At 52.1% G+C, this 21,230-nt stretch overlaps 1 pseudogene; it reads right to left on the reverse strand.

The window, feature by feature from the left end:
* Window positions 1–10,376: 10,376 nt before the first annotated feature.
* Window positions 10,377–21,230, reverse strand: part of LOC136790609 (uncharacterized) — a 64,077-nt pseudogene continuing 53,223 nt past the window's right edge.

Here is a 21,230-nt window from a genome sequence, read left to right on the forward strand (position 1 = left end):
TGCACTGGCACCACTGGGTATGCACTTCAGTGAGTCCAGAGAGTGCACTGGCACCACTGAGAATGCACTTCAGTGAGTCCAGGGAGTGCACTGGCACCACTGGGGATGCACTGCAGTGAGTCCAGAGAGTGCACTTGCACCACTGGGGATGCAGTGCAGTGAGTCCAGAGAATGTACTGGCACCACTGGGGATGCACTGCAGTGAGTACAGAGAGTGCACTGGCACCACTGAGAATGCACTTCAGTGAGTCCAGAGAGTGCACTGGCACCACTGGGGATGCATTCCAGTGACTCCAGAGAGTGCACTGGCACCACTGGGGATGCAGTGCCGTGAGCCCTGAGAGTGCACTGGCACCACTGGAGATGCAGTACAGTGAGTCCAGTGCATGCACTGGCAGCACTGGGGATGCAGTGCAGTGAGTCCAGAGAGTGCACTGGCACCACTGTTAATGCAGTATAGTGAGTCCAGAGAGTGCTCTGGCACCACTGGGGATGCAGTGCAGTGAGTCCAGAGAGTGCACAGGCACCACAGGGGATGCACTGCACTGAGTCCAGAGAGTGCACTGGCACCACTGATGATGCAGTACAGTGAGTCCAGTGAGTGCACTGGCACCACTGGGGATGTAGTGCAGTGACTCGAGAGAGTGCACTGGCACCACTGGGGATGCACTGCAGTGAGTCCAGAGAGTGCACTGGCACCACTGGTGATGCACTGCAGTTAGTCCAGAGAGTGCACTGGCACCACTGGGGATGCACTGCAGTGAGTCCAGAGAGTGCACTGGCACCACTGGGGATGCACTGCAGTTAGTCCAGAGAGTGCACTGGCACCACTAGGGATGCAGTACAGTGAGTCCAGAGAGTGCACTGGCACCACTGGAAATGCACTGCAGTGGGTCCAGAGAGTGCTCTCGCACCACTGGGGATGCAGTGCAGTGAGTCCAGAGAGTGCACTGGCACCACTGGGGATGCGGTGCCTGGAGTCCAGAGAGTGCTTTGGCACCACTGGGGATGCACTGCAGTTACTCCAGAGAGTGCACTGGCAACACTGGGGATGCGGTGCCTGGAGTCCAGAGAGTGCACTGGCACCACTGGGGATGCAGCGCAGTGACTCCAGAGAGTGCACTGGCACCACTGGGGATGCGGTGCAGTGAGTCCAGTGAGTGTACTGGCACCACTGGGGATGCAGTGCAGTGAGTCCAGAGAGTGCACTGGCACCACTGGGGATGCACTGCAGTGAGTCCACAGAGTGCACTAGCACCACTGGGGATGCAGTGCAGTGAGTCCTGTGAGTGCACTGGCACCACAGGGGATGCAGTGCTGTGACTCCGGAGATGCACTGGCACCACTGGGGATACACTGCAGTGAGTCCAGAGAGTGCACTGGCACCACTGGGGATGCACTGCAGTGAGTCCAGAGAGTGCACTGGCTCCACTGGGTATGCAGTGCAGTGAGTCCAGAGAGTGCCCTGGCACCACTGGGGATGCAGTGCAGTGAGTCCAGAGAGTGCTCTGGCACCACTGGGGATGCATTGCAGTGAGTCCACAGAGTGCACTAGCACCACTGGGGATGCAGTGCAGTGAGTCCAGTGAGTGCTTTGGCACCAATGGGGATGCACTGCAGTTACTCCAGAGAGTGCACTGGCAACACTGGGGTTTCACTGCAGTGAGTCCAGAGAGTGCACTGGCACCACTGGGGATGCAGCGCAGTGAGTCCAGAGAGTGCACTGGCACCACTAGGGATGCGGTGCAGTGAGTCCAGTGAGTGTACTGGCACCACTGGGGATGCACTGCAGTGAGTCCAGAGAGTGCACTGGCACCACTGGGGATGCAGTGCTGTGACTCCAGAGAGCGCACTGGCACCACTGGGGATGCAGTGTAGTGAGTCCAGAGAGTGCACTGGCACCACTGGGGATGCAGTGCAGCGAGTCCAGAGAGTGCACTGGCACCACTGGGGATGCAGTGCAGTGAGTCCAGAGAGTGCCCTGGCACCACTGGGGATGCAGTGCAGTGAGTCCAGAGAGTGCACTGGCACCACTGGGGATGCAGTGTTGTGACTCCAGAGAGTGCACTGGCACCACTGGGGCTGCAGTGCAGTGAGTCCAGAGAGTGCACTGGCACCACTGGGGATGCACTTCAGTGAGTCCAGAGAGTGCACTGGGAGCACTGGGGATGCAGTGCTAAACTAATGCTTTAGTTTAATTAGTTTAGTAAATTCTTTAGTTTTGGTGTACTATTTGAGTGGTTGAGCTAGAGGGGGGGGCTTCAAGACGATCCGCTCTAGTAGATATCTTTCAGGTGTAAGCTGAGTGCTTTGGTGTTATAGCTACGTCTTGATATTCTAAGTACACCTTCCTGTACAGTTACCTTGTTACGACTTACCTCATCTTCAGCGTATTTATGGTATTAGTTATGTGGGATGTGGCTTTTGAGGAGGGTGACGGGCGGTATGTACGTGCCCCAGGGCCGGCTTAAAGTAGGCTCTATTGTCCCACTTTACTGCTAAATCCGCCTTCCAGAAGTGGTTTCACGCTTCTTTCCGTGTGCCCTATGAATAGGGAATGTAGCCCATTTCTTCCACTCCATAGGCTATACCTTGACCTGTCTTATTAGCGGGGTGCTATTGTGTCCACTGTTGTGCTCTCATTCGAGGTGGGCTGGCGACGGCGGTATGTAGGCTGTGTTGGCAAGGGGTGGTTGGGTTAATCGGGGATTATCGATTGTAGAACAGGCTCCTCTAGGTGGGTTTGGGGCACCGCCAAGTCCTTAGAGTTTTAAGCGTTTGTGCTCGTAGTTCTCTGGCGGATACTTCGGTAAAGTAAGTATCAAGATTTAGGGCCAGGCATAGTGGGGTATCTAATCCCAGTTTGGGCCCTGGCTTTCGTGGGTTTAAATCAGTCGTTAGTTCCTAAGATCATCTTAATGGTGTGTTTAGGTGCATCTTGGGCTTATGACAGCTCAGTTGCATTTTGATCTTAGTTAGCTAGGATAGGCATTTTACCACTCTTTACGCCGTGTCACTAGGACGGTTGATTTGGGTTTCTTGTATGACCGCGGTGGCTGGCACAAGATTTACCAACCCTTGAAGTTAGGCTGTTGCTATAACTAAGTCAAGTTTGCACTCATTGCTTAATGTTAATTACTGCTGAATACCCGTGGGGGCGTGGCTTAGCGAGGCGTCTTGGGCTACTACTTGGGTGTGCCTGATACCCGCTCCTCAAGGCCTGTATGGGGGTAGGTGGTCGAGGGCGTTTACGCTGGGGCGCGGATACTTGCATGTATATATTTAGCAAAAACCAACCGTAAGGTTAGGACTAAGTCTTTTGTCCGCAGGCATGTTTTATGCCATCTTGGCAACTTCAGTGCCATGCTTTGTGTTAAGCTATGTGGACGGGGGTGTGGTTAGCTGATAGTTGAGTGGTGAGTGAGAGTGAAGTATATGAAATTATTGCTTGTGTTTACTATTTTTAGTACTGGAGTTTCTCTAATAAGTTTAAGTTATTTTGTATGTGTTTGTGTGTATATGTACATCGTTCCGATGATGTCATGGAAGGGATGATTAATGGAGTTTTAGAGGTAGTTTGCTGGGATTGGGCGATGAAGGTTTATGCTACATGGTGGTTAGCGAAAGTTTACTGGTTTAGTTTGTGAAGCACAGGGGTTGCGCTTAATGATTTGTTGTTTTGTGCTATGTCCAACGAGCATTCATCCAATAGCCCCATTTAACCCGGAGGGTGGAGGTAACATTAACTGAATGTGGTCAAAGTGCATCAGTGTCAGGATGATTCCCCATATACGCCAACCGTCTCATCGAGGGACCCTTGAAATATAGGATAGGCCGTGAGGCAGGTGTGTCCAGGCTTAGATTGTGGGACCCCCGAGATCACTGGGAATAGCCACCTGTGAGGTAACCCCGGAAAAAATAAGAGGAACCAGAGGCGCCAAAAAGCTGGAACATGCCGCGATTACGCATTGAGAAGGTGAAAGTACTCACAGATGCCACTTTGAAGGGCAAGGAGGGGTGAGTGAACCCAATGGATGGCCCTGACCGAGGAACCAGAGGCGCAAAAATGTGAGGAGGGCGAGGGGTTTAGGGGAAACGTATGGGCCTGAAGCTAGTCATACCGGACATTATGTGCAACGGGTTGCTGATTTCACGTGAGGAGTACGATTAATAAATCCATCTGATACGAACTGCATGAGATATGTGGTGGAGAGTTGTGGCCTCGGGGGGGGGGGGGGGGGGGGGTTAAGCATAATGGCATAGATGGGGTAGAATTATTGGGGGCTTGCGGTTAGTTCCTGTAGTTGAGAACAATGGCGGCTTTTCGAGCCGCAGGCCTCGGGTAGTGTCCGGGCAGGAATAATGACTTATTTTATGTTTTTTTTAGGGATTTGCTTTGCGGTGGGTGTTTTGGGTGTGGCGTCGAATCCTTCGCCGTATTATGGGGTTGTTGGTTTGGTGTTAGCGTCTGTGGCGGGGTGCGGGTGGTTGCTGGGCCTTGGGGTTTCGTTCGTGGCTTTAGTGCTGTTTATGGTGTATTTGGGGGGTATGCTGGTGGTGTTTGTTTATTCAGTAGCTTTAGCAGCGGAGCCTTTCCCTGGGGCTTGGGGGGATTGACGGGTGATTGGATGTGCAGTAGCGTTTGTGGCAATTGTTTTTGGGGGGTTGGTGTTTGGGGGGTTTATGGGGGCTTGGAAGTTCGGGGTTTCTACTGTGAATAATGTTGGGGTGTTTGTTGTTCGGTCGGATTTTAGTGGAGTTTCCATGTTTTATTCACATGGGGCAGGGATGTTTTTAGTGGCGGGTTGGGGGCTGTTGTTGACTTTGTTTGTTGTATTGGAGCTTGTGCGGGGGTTGTCGCGGGGTGCTATTCGGGCGGTTTAGGGGTTAGGGTCAGAGAATAGTTTATTGAAAATGCCAGCTTTGGGAGCTGGAGATAAAGGTTTGAGTCCTTTTTTTCTGAGTTTGGGGTACTCTAAGAAGTGGTAAGTCTTCAATCTTTGGTTTACAAGACCAATGTTTTTATAAACTATTAGAGTATTTAGCAGTTGAGTATTTTGTTTTCTAGGGCGCTTGCGGCGGGGAGGAGAAATAGGAGGATAGTGAAGTAGGCGATTGAAGCGAGTTGGCCGATGATGATGAATGGGTGTTCGACGGGTTGGCTTCCTACTCATGTTAGGACGAGGAGGTCGGCGACTAGTACTCAGAATAGGAGCTGGGAGAGTGGTCGGAATGTTATTGCTCGTTGTTTTGATTTGTGCAGGAATGGGATTAGGAATAGGATCAGTACGGAGGCGGCCAGTGCTAATACGCCTCCTAGTTTATTTGGGATTGAACGTAGGATGGCGTAGGAGAATAGGAAGTATCATTCTGGCTTGATGTGTGGTGGGGTTACTAGCGGGTTTGCTGGGGTGAAGTTTTCTGGGTCTCCCAGGAGGTTCGGTGAAAATAGGGCTAGTGCTATTAGAGGGGTGATTATTAGGGTAAGCCCTAAGATGTCTTTGATGGAGAAGTATGGGTGGAATGGGATTTTGTCGCAGTCTGATACGATTCCTAGTGGGTTATTTGAGCCTGATTCGTGTAGGAAGGTTAGGTGGACTAGGGTGATTCCTGCAATTAGGAAGGGCAGTAGGAAGTGGATGGCGAAGAATCGGGTTAAGGTTGGATTGTCTACTGAGAATCCTCCTCAGGCTCATTCTACTAGAGTTTGCCCAATGTACGGGATGGCTGAGAATAGGTTGGTGATTACGGTGGCCCCTCAGAATGACATTTGTCCTCATGGTAGGACATACCCTACGAAGGCAGTTGCTATTAGGGTGAGTAGGAGGATTACTCCTGTGTTTCAGGTTTCTTTGTATAGGTAGGAGCCGTAGTAGAGGCCTCGTCCGATGTGTAAGTAGATGCAGATAAAGAAGAGCGAAGCACCGTTGGCGTGGAGGTTGCGGATGAGCCATCCGTACTGGACGTCTCGGCATGTGTGAGCTACTGAGGAGAAGGCGAGTGAAGTGTCTGCGGTGTAGTGTATGGCTAGTAGCAGGCCTGTTAGGATTTGTGTGGCTAAGCAGATGGCTAGAAGGGAGCCGAAGTTTCATCAGGCAGAGATGTTGGAGGGGGCGGGTAGGTCGATTAGGGAGTTGTTGATTATTTTTAGTAGGGGATGGGATTTGCGGATGTTAGGGGCCATTAGTGAGTCTGTGTGTTATTAGGATTATTACCAGGATGGAGAGGGCGAAGGATCCTAGGTAGGCCTTAATTAGCCCTGTGTGTATTGAGGTTGCGGCTTTGCTTGCGGCTACTTGTAGTTCAGCAAGGCCCTCTGGCCCTATTTTTTTGAGTCAGGAGAGGTCGATCAAGTGTAGGGCAATGTTTTGTCCCTTTTCTAGTAGGTTTTTGGAGAAGAATCGGTGTACTAGGGGGTTGAAGTACCCTAATGCAGAGGAGAAGTTTATGAGGGGGTTTGGTTTGGGGTGAGTGAGGGTGTGTGTTATGTTCGATAGTTCTAGGGCTAGGATGATTCCTAGGATTGTTATGAGGATGGCAGCGGTTTTGGTGATAAGGGGTATGGTTATTGGGGGGGTTTTGGTTGGTGTGATGAAAGAGGTAATGATTATTCCTGCTGTAATGCTGCCTAGGGCGAGTCGGGTTAGGGGGGCGGTGATTAGTGGGTTGTTTTCGTTTATTGATACTATTGGGGGGATTCGGGTTTGTCCAGCTTGGACTAGGATGGTTATGCGGATGCTGTAGGTTGCGGTGAATGCTGTGGCTATAAGGGTTAGGAGTAGGGCTCAAGTATTTAGGTATGATGTGTTTAAGCTTTCGATGATGAGGTCTTTTGAGTAGAATCCGGCTAGGAATGGGGTTCCTATCAGCGCCAGGTTTCCGATGGTTAGGCAGGAAGTAGTGACTGGGAGTATTTTCTGTAGGCCTCCTATCTTTCGGATATCTTGTTCTCCGTTTAGGTTGTGGATGATAGACCCTGAGCATAGGAATAGTATGGCTTTAAAGAAGGCATGGGTTGAGATGTGTAGGAAGGCTAGTTGTGGGAGGTTTAGTCCGATAGTGACTATTATTAGTCCTAGTTGGCTGGATGTTGAGAAAGCAATGATTTTTTTGATGTCATTTTGGGTTAGGGCGCATGTGGCAGCGAATAGGGTTGATAGAGCACCTAGGCATAGGCAGGCAGTTAGGGCTGTCTGGTTGGTGGCTAGCAGGGGGTGCATGCGGATGAGCAGGAAGATTCCGGCTACTACTATGGTACTGGAGTGCAGTAGGGCTGATACTGGGGTGGGGCCTTCTATTGCTGCGGGCAGTCATGGGTGGAGTCCAAATTGGGCGGATTTTCCTGCGGCTGCGAGGATTAATCCTATGAGGGGGAGGATTGGGTTTTGGTGGGGGTGTACGGCTTGTTGGATCTCTCAGGTGTTGAATGTTGAAGCTAGTCATGCTATGCTCAGGATCAGTCCGATGTCTCCGATTCGGTTGTAGATTACGGCTTGTAGGGCGGCGGTGTTGGCATCTGCTCGGCCTTGTCATCAGCCGATGAGAAGGAAGGACATGATTCGTACTCCTTCCCAGCCTACGAATAGGAGGAATATGTTGTTTGCGGTTGTTAGGAGGAGTATGGCGACTAGGAATGTCAGTAGGTAGGTGAAAAATTTTGTTACGTATGGCTCTGAGGCCATGTATCATATGGCGAATTGTAGGATTGATCATGTTACAAATAGGGCGATTGGAAGAAATGTTATTGAGTATTGGTCTATTTTTAGGCTCAGGGGGATTTTAAAGTTTATAATGAATTTTCACTCCCAGTGGCAGGTGACAGATTCTACTCCCGAGTAGATGAATGCGGTTGTAGGGGCTAGGCTAATTAGGAATGCGGTTTTAACAGCGCGGGTGGTGGCTTGTGGGGTGTTTTTAAAGTTTTTAAATAGAAATGGCAGGATGATTGGGGTTAGGAGGATTGTCAGCGTGAGTAGTGTGAGGGAGTTGATTAGTAGTGTGGGGTTCACTACTTTTACTTGGATTTGCACCAAGATGGGTGGTTCCTAAGACCAGTGGATTGCTGTTATCCTTTAAAAGTAAGGGGGCTGAGGTTTTAGGCTCAGATGTAAGAGTTAGCAGCTCTTGTTGGTTAAACCCTCCCCTCGGCAGGTAAGAAGGTTTGAACTTCTATTCTTAGAATCACAGTCTAATGTTTGGTTTAAACTATACTTGCATGAGGGGATTCCGGAGATCAGTTCGGGTTTGAGGATTAGGAGGAATATTGGGATAATGTGGAGCGTTATGAGCAGGTGTTCTCGCGTGGTTGAGTTTTGCATAGATGTGATGTGGGAGGGGATTGAGCCTCGTTGGGTCATTAGTAGTATGAATAAGGTGTAGGAGGCGGTTAGTAGGGTTGCGATTCCTGTTAGGATGATCGTGAAGGCAGATCAGTTGAATAAGGTGATTATAATGGTTAGCTCTGCTATGAGGTTTGTTGTTGGGGGTAAGGCTATGTTTGTTAGATTGGCCAGCAATCATCAGGTAGCTATGAGTGGTAGGAGAGGTTGTAGGCCTCGTGTGAGTAGTAGAATTCGGCTGTGCGTACGTTCATAGTTTGTGTTGGCTAGGCAGAATAGTATGGAGGAAGTTAGTCCATGGGAAATTATTAGGATCATTGCCCCTGAGAATGATCAGTGGGTTTGGATTATTCCTGCGGCGATAACTAGGCCTATGTGGCTAACGGATGAATAAGCGATTAGTGATTTTAGGTCTGTCTGTCGTAGGCAGATTGAGCTAGTCATTAGGGCGCCTCATAGGGCCAGGGTTAGGAAGGGGTAGTGCAGGAGGTTGGACAGTGGGCCCATAAATAGAGTGACTCGTATAATTCCGTATCCTCCTAGCTTTAGTAGTAGGGCGGCGAGGAGTATTGAGCCTGCGATGGGTGCTTCTACGTGGGCTTTTGGCAGTCAGAGGTGTAGGCCGTATAGTGGGGCTTTTACTATGAATGCTATGAGCAGTGCTAGACCTGATAGTATTCCTGTCCATGAGGTGGATAGGGTTGGGTGGGTTAGTTGTAGGGTTGGCAGGTGCAGGGTGCCAATTTTCACGTATAGGTGTATGATTGTGATTAGCAGGGGTAGAGAGCTTACTGGCGTGTAGAATAGCAGGTAGATGCCAGCGCTTAGGCGTTCTGGTTGGTTCCCCCATCGGGTGATTAAGATTAGGGTGGGAATGAGGGTTGCTTCAAATGAGATGTAAAATAGTGCTAGTTCTGTGGTGGAAAAGGCTAGTAGGATGAATGGCTGGACTGCGACTAAGGTTGAGATAAAGATTCGTTTGCGTTGTAGGGGTTCTTGTTGCAGGTGGTTTTGGCTTGCTATGATTATGAGTGGGAGTAGTCAGCAGGATAGTACTAGGAGGGGGGATGAGATTTGGTCAATTCCTGTTCAGTTGGATAAAAATTTGTAGGGGTAGTAGGTTGGGATTAATCACTGTAGGCTTAGGGCAGCGATTAGGAGGCTGTATAAGGTGGTGTTAGTCCATAGAAATTTTGGTGGAGACAGCAGGGCTGTTGGAAGAAGTATGATTGTGGGTAGAATGATTTTTAGCATTGCAGGAGGTTTAGGTTGTGTAGATGGTCGGAGCCATGTGTGCGGGTGGAGGCTACTAGGATGGCCAGGCCTGTGCCCGCCTCACACGCTGAGAAGGTTAGCATGAGAATTGGTACCATGGTGAATGAGGAGACTTGGTTTTCGATGGATCATATTGATAGGCCTACGAATATCGATAATATTATGCTTTCAAGGCATAGTAGGGCGGATACTAGGTGGGTTCGGTGGAAGGCTAGTCCTAGTCCGCTGAAAATGAAGGCTGAGTAGAAGCTTAAATGTAGGGGCGACATAAGAAAGTTACAGGGTTGGCTGTAATCTGCTGGGTCGAAACCAGCTATCTTTTTGGTTAGACTAACTTTCTGTTATTCTGCTCATTCTAGGCCCCCTTGAATTCACTCGTAGGCCAGTCCGAGTGTTAGGAGAAGGAGGATCACTACAGTTCAGGTGAGGGTCATTAGGGGGGATTGGAGTTGGACGGCTCATGGCAGGGGGAGTAGGAGGGCGATTTCTAGGTCGAATAGGACGAACAGGATGGCTACTGAGGAAGAATCGGACTGAGAATGGTAATCGAGCAGATCCAAGTGGGTCGAATCCACATTCGTACGGTGAGAGTTTCTCTGAGTCGGGGTTTATTTGGGCGAGTCAGAAGTTTAATGCGGTTAGGGCGGCGCTTAGGATTGATGATAGGGCGAATATGAACATGAGTGCGTTCATTGCTCTCCTCTGGGTTTATACCAGATTCTAGAGATTGGAAGTCAATTGTAATTAATATACTAGAAGAGCAAGATCCTCATCAGTAGATGGTTATGTAGAGGAATAGTCAGATGACGTCTACGAAGTGTCAGTATCAGGCTGCTGCCTCGAATCCGAAGTGGTGGTCTGATGTAAAGTGGAACTTGATCAGTCGGAAGAGGCAGACGGTCAGGAAGGAGGATCCGATGATTACGTGGAGTCCGTGGAATCCAGTGGCAACGAAGAAGGTAGATCCGTAGGCGCTATCGGCGATTGAGAATGGGGCTTCGTGGTATTCTATTGCTTGTAGGGCTGTGAAGTAGAATCCCAGGAGTATCGTTAGGGTTAGGGCGTGGATGGCGTGTTTTCGGTTTCCTTCTGTGATGCTGTGATGGGCTCACGTTACGGTAACGCCTGAGGCTAGTAGGATGGCTGTGTTTAGTAGGGGGACTTCTATCGGGTTGAGTGGTTTAATTCCTGTTGGGGGTCATTGGCCTCCTAGTTCTGGGGTTGGGGCCAGGCTCGAGTGGAAGAACGCTCAGAAGAACCCTAAGAAGAAGAATGCTTCGGATGTGATGAAAAGGATTATGCCGTATCGTAGGCCTTTTTGGACTGTGGGAGTGTGATGGCCTTGGAAGGTGCTTTCTCGTACAATGTCTCGTCATCATTGGAGTATTACTAGGAGTATTGAGATGAGGCCTAGGGTTAGTAGTATGGATGAGTTGTAGTGGAATCACATGATTAATCCTGAGGTTGTGAGTAGGGCGGCGGCTGCCCCGAAGATTGGTCAAGGGCTTGGGTCAACTATGTGGTATGAGTGTGCTTGGTGTGCCATTAGATGTTTTCTTGTAAGTATAGGCTTAGAAGGAGCACGAAGACGTAGGCCTGGATTATGGCTACTGCTACTTCTAGGATGGTTAGGAGTAGTAGGATGATTATTGTTAGGATGGATACTGCAGGAAGGGTGGGTATTAATGCAATGGAGGCTGTAGAGATGAGTTGGATGAGTAAGTGTCCTGCTGTAAGGTTGGCTGTAAGGCGGACTCCGAGGGCTAGGGGGCGGATTAGTAGGCTGGTTGTTTCGATCAGGATTAGTGCGGGGATTAGGGGTGTAGGGGTACCTTCGGGTAATAGGTGGGCTAAAGAGGCTGATGGTTGGTTTCGTAGGCCTGTTAGTAGTGTGGCGAGCCATAGTGGGAAGGCTAGGGCTATGTTCATAGATAGTTGGGTGGTTGGGGTGAATGTATATGGAAGGAGGCCTAGAAGGTTGATTGTAAGAAGTATGATTATTAGGGATGTAAATATTATGGCTCATTTGTGGCCATTTTTGTTGAGTGGGACTATTAGTTGTTTTGTGATTAGGTGAAGGAGTCATGTTTGGATAGTAGAAAGGCGGTTGTTGATTCATCGGTTGTTTGGGGACGGGAATAGTAGGGCTGGGAAGAGTAGGGATAGTAGGATTAAGGGGATGCCGAATAGATTGGGGCTGGAAAATTGGTCAAAGAAGCTTAGGTTCATGGTCAGGATCATGGTGTGGGTTTGGTAGTGAGGGAGGTCTTATTTGATGGGGGGTTGGTTGTGGTGAAGGCTAGTAGTTTTGGTTGGATGAGGAGTGCTAGGGTTAATCAGGTTATAATTATGATTGAAAATCATGGTGCGGGGTTAAGCTGTGGCATATCGTTAAGGAGGGGGAAGTCCCTCTTTGGCTAGCTTAAAAGGCTAGTGCTGTTGCATAGCTTCTTAATGATTAGGATGATGATAGAAGGGACGATCAGGCCTCGAAATGTGGGAGTGGGGTTGATTCTACTACAATGGGTATGTAGCTGTGATTAGCCCCGCAAATTTCTGAGCATTGTCCGTAAAAAATCCCAGGCCGAGTGGTAATGAATGAAGTTTGGTTTAGTCGGCCTGGGATTGCGTCTGTTTTAACTCCGAGCGTTGGGACTGCTCAGGAGTGGAGTACGTCTCCTGCAGTAATGATTACGCGGATGGGGGATTCTATTGGGATAACTACGCGGTGGTCAACTTCTAGCAGTCGGAAGTGGCCGTTGGGTAAGTCTGGGGTGGGCACTATGTAGGAGTCGAATGATAGGTCTTTGAAGTCTGTGTATTCATAGCTTCAGTATCATCGGTGGCCGATGGTTTTTAGGGTGAGGTCTGGTTCATCGATTTCGTCCATTATGTAGAGGATTTGTAGGGATGGGAGGGCGAGGAGTACCAGGACGATAGCAGGTAGGATTGTCCAGATCAGCTCTACTTCTTGGGCGTCTACAGCATTGGACGAGAGTTTTTCTGTTAGTATGTGGGCTAAAAGGTAGAGAACTAGGCTGCAGATAGCTAGGGCAACGATTAGGGCGTGGTCGTGGAATTCAACGAGTTCTTCTATGATGGGTGATGAGGCGTCTTGGAATCCTAGTTGGGAGTGGTTGGCCACATGAGATGTACAGGATTTTTACCTGTGATTTAGTCTTGACAAGGCTATGTAATTGGTTTACTAACGTCTCATAAGAAAGAAGCATGAGCGGTTAATGCAGTTGGCTTGAAACCAGCATGTGAGGGTTCGATTCCTTCCTTTCTTGTACTTGGACGAAGGCCGGTTCCTCGAAAGTATGGTATGGGGGAGGGCAGCCGTGGATTCATTCAACGTTTGTGGTAGTTAGTTCTGGTTGTAGGACTTTTCGTTTGGCCGGAAAGGCTTCTCAGATGATGAATATTAGTATGATTACGGCTACTATTGAGATTAGGGAGCCGATGGAGGAAATGGTGTTTCATAGTGTGTAGGCGTCGGGATAGTCCGAGTATCGTCGGGGTATTCCTGCTAGGCCTAGGAAGTGCTGGGGGAAGAACGTTAGGTTTACTCTTGTAAATATTACCCCGAAGTGGGCTTTTGCTCATGTTTGGTGTAGGGTAAACCCAGTGAGTAGTGGGAATCAGTGAGTAAATCCTGCTAGAATGGCAAAGACGGCGCCTATGGATAGGACGTAGTGGAAGTGGGCAACTACGTAGTACGTGTCGTGCAGGGCGATGTCTAGGGAAGAGTTTGCAAGAACGATTCCTGTTAATCCTCCGATGGTAAATAGGAAGATAAATCCTAGAGCTCATAGTATTGGGGGCGTCTCATTTGATTGTTCCTCCGTGCAGGGTGGCTAGTCAGCTAAATACTTTGATTCCGGTAGGGATGGCAATGATTATAGTGGCTGATGTAAAGTAGGCTCGGGTATCAACGTCTATTCCTACTGTAAACATGTGGTGAGCTCAGACGATGAATCCTAGGAAGCCGATGGATAGTATGGCTCAGACTATTCCCATGTAGCCGAAGGGCTCCTTTTTGCCTGAGTAGTATGTGACTACGTGTGAGATGATTCCGAACCCCGGTAGGATCAGAATATAGACTTCTGGGTGTCCGAAGAATCAGAATAGGTGTTGGTACAGGATTGGGTCTCCTCCTCCAGCGGGGTCGAAGAATGTGGTGTTTAGGTTTCGATCAGTTAGTAATATTGTAATACCGGCGGCGAGTACGGGGAGTGATAGAAGGAGTAGGATGGCGGTAATTAGTACGGATCAGACAAATAGTGGGGTTTGGTATTGTGAGAGTGCGGGGGGTTTTATGTTGATGGCTGTGGTGATAAAGTTGATGGCCCCAAGGATGGAGGAGATACCGGCTAAGTGGAGTGAGAAGATAGCCAGGTCTACTGAAGCTCCGGTGTGGGCAAGGTTACCTGCTAGGGGAGGGTAGACAGTTCAGCCTGTGCCGGCGCCAGCTTCTACAGTGGATGAGACTAGTAGTAGGAGGAATGATGGGGGGAGGAGTCAAAAGCTTATGTTGTTTATTCGCGGGAATGCTATGTCGGGGGCACCGATTATGAGGGGGACTACTCAGTTGCCGAATCCTCCGATCATGAGCGGATGCAGTGCAGTGAGTCCAGAGAGTGCACTGGCACCACTGGGCATGCAGTGCAGTGAGTCCAGAGAGTGCACTGGCACCACTGGGGATGCACTTCAGTGACTCCAGAGAGTGCACTGGCACCACTGGGGATGCAGTGCAGTGAGTCCAAAGACTTCACTGGCAAAACTGGGGATGCAGTGCAGTGAGTCCAGAGAGTGCACTGGCACCACTGGGGATGCAGTGCAGTGAGTTCAGAGATTGCACTGGCACCACCGGGGCTGCAGTGCAGTGAGTCCAGAGAGTGCACTGGCACCACTGGTGATGCAGTACAGTGAGTCCAGAGAGTGCACTGGCACCACTGGGGATGCAGTGCAGTGAGTCCAGAGAGTGCACTGGCACCACTGGACATGCAGTGCAGTCAGTCCAGAGAGTGCACTGGCACCACTGGGGATGCACTTCAGTGACTCCAGAGAGTGCACTGGCACCACTGGGGATGCAGTGCAGTGAGTCCAAAGACTTCACTGGCACCACTGGGGATGCAGTGCAGTGAGTCCAGAGAGTGCACTGGCACCACTGGGGATGCAGTGAAGTGAGTGCAGAGAGTGCACTGGCACCACTGGGGATGCACTGCAGTGAGTCCAGAGAGTGCACTGGCACCACTGGGGATGCACTACAGTGAGTCCAGAGAGTGCACTGGCACCACTGGGGATGCAGTGCAGTGAGTCCAGAGAGTGCACTGGCACCACTGGGGATGCAGTGCAGTGAGTCCAGTGAGTGTACTGGCACCACTGGGGATGCACTTCAGTGAGCCCAGAGAGTGCACTGGCACCACTGAGAATGCACTTCAGTGAGTCCAGAGAGTGCACTGGCACCACTGGGGATGCACTGCAGTGAGTCCAGAGAGTGCACTAGCACCACTGGGGATGCAGTGCAGTGAATACTGTGAGTACACTGGCACCACTGGGGATGCAGTGCAGTGAGTCCAGAGAGCTCACTGGCACCACTGGGGATGCAGTGCAGTGAGTCCAGAGACTGCACTGGCACCACCGGGGATGCAGTGCAGTGAGTCCAGTGAATGCACTGGAACCACTGGGGATGCAGTGCAGTGAGTCCAGAGAGTGCACTGGCACCACTGGTGATGCAGTACAGTGAGTCCAGTGAGTGCACTGGTACCACTGGGCCTGCAGTGCAGTGAGTCCAGAGAGTGCACTGGCACCACTGGGGATGCAGTGCAGTGAGTCCAGAGAGTGCACTGGCACCACCGATGATGCAGTACAGTGAGTCCAGTGAGTGCACTGGCACCACTGGGGATGTAGTGCAGTGACTCGAGAGAGTGCACTGGCACCACTGGGGATGCAGTGCAGTGAGTCCAGAGAGTGCACTGGCACCACTGGGGATGCAGTTCAGTGAGTCCAGAGAGTGCACTGGCAGCAGTGGGGATGCAGTGCAGTGAGTCCAGAGACTTCACTGGCACCACTGGGGATGCAGTGCAGTGAGTCCAGAGAGTGCACTGGCACCACTGGGGATGCAGTGCAGTGAGTCCAGAGAGTGCACTGACACCACTGGGGATGCAGTCCACTCATTCACTGGACTGCACAGGCTGAACTGTCTACCCTCCCCTAGCAGGTAACCTTGCCCACGCCGGAGCTTCAGTAGACCTGGCTATCTTCTCACTCCACTTAGCCGGTATCTCCTCCATCCTTGGGGCCATCAACTTTATCACCACAGCCATCAACATAAAACCCCCCGCACTCTCACAATACCAAACCCCACTATTTGTCTGATCCGTACTAATTACCGCCATCCTACTCCTTCTATCACTCCCCGTACTCGCCGCCGGTATTACAATATTACTAACTGATCGAAACCTAAACACCACATTCTTCGACCCCGCTGGAGGAGGAGACCCAATCCTGTACCAACACCTATTCTGATTCTTCGGACACCCAGAAGTCTATATTCTGATCCTACCGGGGTTCGGAATCATCTCACACGTAGTCACATACTACTCAGGCAAAAAGGAGCCCTTCGGCTACATGGGAATAGTCTGAGCCATACTATCCATCGGCTTCCTAGGATTCATCGTCTGAGCTCACCACATGTTTACAGTAGGAATAGACGTTGATACCCGAGCCTACTTTACATCAGCCACTATAATCATTGCCATCCCTACCGGAATCAAAGTATTTAGCTGACTAGCCACCCTGCACGGAGGAACAATCAAATGAGACCCCCCCCATTACTATGAGCTCTAGGATTTATCTTCCTATTTACCATCGGAGGATTAACAGGAATCGTTCTTGCAAACTCTTCCCTAGACATCGCCCTGCACGACACGTACTACGTAGTTGCCCACTTCCACTACGTCCTATCCATAGGCGCCGTCTTTGCCATTCTAGCAGGATTTACTCACTGATTCCCACTACTCACTGGGTTTACCCTACACCAAACATGAGCAAAAGCCCACTTCGGGGTAATATTTACAGGAGTAAACCTAACGTTCTTCCGCCAGCACTTCCTAGGCCTAGCATCCCCAGTGGTGCCAGTGCACTCTCTGGAGTCACAGCACTGCATCCCCAGTGGTGCCAGTGCACTCTCTGGACTCACTGCAGTGCATCCCCAGTGGTGCCAGTGCACTCTCTGGACTCACTGAAGTGCATCCCCAGTGGTGCCAGTGCACTCTCTGGACTCACTGAAGTGCATTCTCAGTGGTGCCAGTGCACGCTCTGGACTCACTGCAGTGCATCCCCAGTGGTGCCAGTACACTCACTGGACTCACTGCACTGCATCCCCAGTGGTGCCAGTGCACTCTCTGGACTCACTAAACTGCATCACCAGTGGTGCCTCTGCACTCTCTGGACTCACTGCACTGCATCCCCAGTGGTGCCAGTGCACTCACTGGACTCACTGCAGTGCATCCCCAGTGGTGCCAGTGCACTCTCTGGGCTCACTGCACTGCATCCCCAGTGGTGCCAGTGCACTCTCTGGACTCACTGCACTGCATCCCCAGTGGTGCCTGTGCGCTCTCTGGAGTCACAGCACTGCATCCCCAGTGGTGCCAGTGCAATCTCTGGACTCACTGCACTGCATCCCCAGTGGTGCCAGTGCACTCTCTGGACTCACTGAAGTGCATTCTCAGTGGTGCCAGTGCACTCTCTGGGCTCACTGCACTGCATCCCCAGTGGTGCCAGTGCACTCTCTGGACTCACTGAACTGCATCCCCAGTGGTGCCAGTGCACTCTCTGGACTCACTGCACTGCATCCCCAGTGCTGCCAGTGCACTCTCTGGACTCACTGCACTGCATCCCTAGTGGTGCCACTGCACTCTCTGGACTCACTGCACTGCTTCCCCAGTGGTGCCAGTGCACTCTCTGGACTCACTGCACTGCATCCCCAGTGGTGCCAGTGCACTCACTGGACTCACTGCAGTGCATCCCCACTGGTGCCAGTGCACTCACTGGACTCACTGCACTCCATCCCCACTGGTGCCAGTGTACTCTCTGGACTCACTGCACTGCATCCCCAGTGGTGCCAGTGCACTCTCTGGACTCACTGCACTGCATCCCTAGTGGTGCCACTGCACTCTCTGGACTCACTGCACTGCTTCCCCAGTGGTGCCAGTGCACTCTCTGGACTCACTGCACTGCATCCCCAGTGGTGCCAGTGCACTCACTGGACTCACTGCAGTGCATCCCCAGTGGTGCCAGTGCACTCACTGGACTCACTGCACTCCATCCCCACTGGTGCCAGTGTACTCTCTGGACTCACTGCACTGCATCCCCAGTGGTGCCAGTGCACTCACTGGACTCACTGGACACATCCCCAGTGGTGCCAGTGCACTCTCTGGACTCACTGCAGTGCATCCCCAGAGGTGCCAGTGCACTCTCTGGACTCACTGCACTGCATCCCCAGTGGTGCCAGTGTACTCTCTGGACTCACTGCAGTGCATCCCCAGTGGTGCCAGTGCACTCTCTGGACTCACTGCACTGCATCCCCAGTGGTGTCAGTGCACTCTCTGGACTCACTGAAGTGCATCCCCAGTTGTGCCAGTGCACTCTCTGGACTCAATGCACTGCATCCCCAGTGGTGCCAGTGCACTCTCTGGACTCACTGCACTGCATCCCCAGTGGTGCCAGTGCAATCTCTGGACTCACTGAAGTGCATCCCCAGTGGTGCCAGTGCACTCTCTGGACTCACTGCAGTGCATCCCCAGTGGTGCCAGTGCGCTCTCTGGACTCACTGTACTGCATCCCCAGTGGTGCCAGTGCACTCTCTGGACTCACTGCAGTGCATTCCCAGTGGTGCCAGTGCACTCTCTGGACTCACTGCACTGCATCCCCAGTGGTGCCAGTGCACTCTCTGCACTCACTTCTCTGCATTCCCAGTGGTGCCAGTGAAGTCTCTGGACTCAGTGCAATGCATCCACAGTAGTGCCAGTGCAATCTCTGGACTCACTGCAGTGCATCACCAGTGGTGCCAGTGCACTCTCTGGACTCACTGCACTGCATCCCCAGTGGTGCCAGTGCACTCTCTGGACTCACTGCAGTGCATCCCCAGTGGTGCCAGTGCACTCTCTGGACTCACTGCACTGCATCCCCAGTGGTGCAAGTGCACTCTCTCGAGTCACTGCACTACATCCCCAGTGGTGCCAGTGCACTCACTGGACTCACTGTACTGCATCATCTGTGGTGCCAGTGCACTCTCTGGACTCACTGCACTGCATCCCCAGTGGTGCCAGTGCACTCTCTGGACTCACTGCACTGCATCCCCAGTGGTGCCAGTGCACTCTCTGGACTCACTGCACTGTATCCCCAGTGGTGCCAGTGCACTCACTGGATTCACTGCAGTGCATCCCCAGTGGTGCCAGTGCACTCTCTGGACTCACTGCACTGCATCCCCAGTGGTGCCAGTGCACTCTCTGGACTCACTGCACTGCATCACCAGTGGTGCCAGTGCACTCTCTGGACTCACTGCAGTGCATCCCCAGTTGTGCCAGTGCACTCTCTGGACTCACTGCACTGCATCCCCAGTGGTGCCAGTGCAGTCTCTGGAGTAACTGCAGTGCATCGCCACTGGTGCCAAAGCACTCTCTGGACTTCCGGCACCGCAGCCCCAGTGGTGCCAGTGCACTCTCTGGACTCACTGCACTGCATCCCCAGTGGTGCCAGTGCACTCTCTGGAGTCACAGCACTGCATCCCCAGTGGTGCCAGTGCACTCTCTGGACTCACTGAAGTGCATTCCCAGTGGTGCCAGTGCACTCTCTGGACTCACTGCAGTGCATCCCCAGTTGTGCCAGTGCACTCTCTGGACTCACTGCACTGCATCCCCAGTGGTGCCAGTGCACTCTCTGGACTCACTAAACTGCATCACCAGTGGTGCCTCTGCACTCTCTGGACTCACTGCACTGCTTCCCCAGTGGTGCCAGTGCACTCACTGGACTCACTGCAGTGCATCCCCACTGGTGCCAGTGCACTCTCTGGGCTCACTGCAGTGCATCCCCAGTGGTGCCAGTGCACTCTCTGGACTCACTGCACTGCATCCCCAGTGGTGCCTGTGCGCTCTCTGGAGTCACAGCACTGCATCCCCAGTGGTGCCAGTGCAATCTCTGGACTCACTGCACTGCATCCCCAGTGGTGCCAGTGCACTCTCTGGACTCACTGAACTGCATCCCCAGTGGTGCCAGTGCACTCTCTGGACTCACTGCACTGCATCCCCAGTGCTGCCAGTGCACTCTCTGGACTCACTGCACTGCATCCCCAGTGGTGCCAGTGCACTCTCTGGACTCACTGCAGTGCATCCCCAGTGGTGCCAGTGCACTCTCTGGACTCACTGCACTGCATCCCCAGTGGTGCCAGTGCAGTCTCTGGAGTAACTGCAGTGCATCGCCACTGGTGCCAAAGCACTCTCTGGACTTCCGGCACCGCAGCCCCAGTGGTGCCAGTGCACTCTCTGGACTCACTGCACTGCATCCCCAGTGGTGCCAGTGCACTCTCTGGAGTCACAGCACTGCATCCCCAGTGGTGCCAGTGCACTCTCTGGACTCACTGCAGTGCATCCCCAGTGGTGCCAGTGCACTCTCTGGACTCACTGAAGTGCATCCCCAGTGGTGCCAGTGCACTCTCTGGACTCACTGAAGTGCATTCTCAGTGGTGCCAGTGCACTCTCTGGACTCACTGCAGTGCATCCCCAGTTGTGCCAGTACACTCACTGGACTCACTGCACTGCATCCCCAGTGGTGCCAGTGCACTCTCTGGACTCACTAAACTGCATCACCAGTGGTGCCTCTGCACTCTCTGGACTCACTGCACTGCTTCCCCAGTGGTGCCAGTGCACTCACTGGACTCACTGCAGTGCATCCCCACTGGTGCCAGTGCACTCTCTGGGCTCACTGCAGTGCATCCCCAGTGGTGCCAGTGCACTCTCTGGACTCACTGCACTGCATCCCCAGTGGTGCCTGTGCGCTCTCTGGAGTCACAGCACTGCATCCCCAGTGGTGCCAGTGCACTCTCTGGACTCACTGCACTGCATCCCCAGTGGTGCCAGTGCACTCTCTGGACTCACTGAACTGCATCCCCAGTGGTGCCAGTGCACTCTCTGGACTCACTGCACTGCATCCCCAGTGCTGCCAGTGCACTCTCTGGACTCACTGCACTGCATCCCTAGTGGTGCCACTGCACTCTCTGGACTCACTGCACTGCTTCCCCAGTGGTGCCAGTGCACTCTCTGGACTCACTGCAGTGCATCCCCAGTGGTGCCAGTGCACTCTCTGGACTCACTGCAGTGCATCCCCAGTGGTGCCAGTGCACTCTCTGGACTCACTGCAGTGCATCCGCAGTGGTGCCATTGCACTCTCTGGACTCACTGCACTGCATCTCCAGTGGTGCCAGTGCACTCTCTGGACTCACTGCACTGCATCCCCAGTGCTGCCAGTGCACTCTCTTGAGTCACTGCACTGCATCCCCTGTGGTGCAAGAGCACTCTCTGGACTCACAGCAGTGCATCACCAGTGGTGCCAGTG

The sequence above is a fragment of the Anser cygnoides genome, chromosome 3, assembly GCF_040182565.1.
Source record: "Anser cygnoides isolate HZ-2024a breed goose chromosome 3, Taihu_goose_T2T_genome, whole genome shotgun sequence".
Lineage (NCBI taxonomy): Eukaryota > Metazoa > Chordata > Aves > Anseriformes > Anatidae > Anser > Anser cygnoides.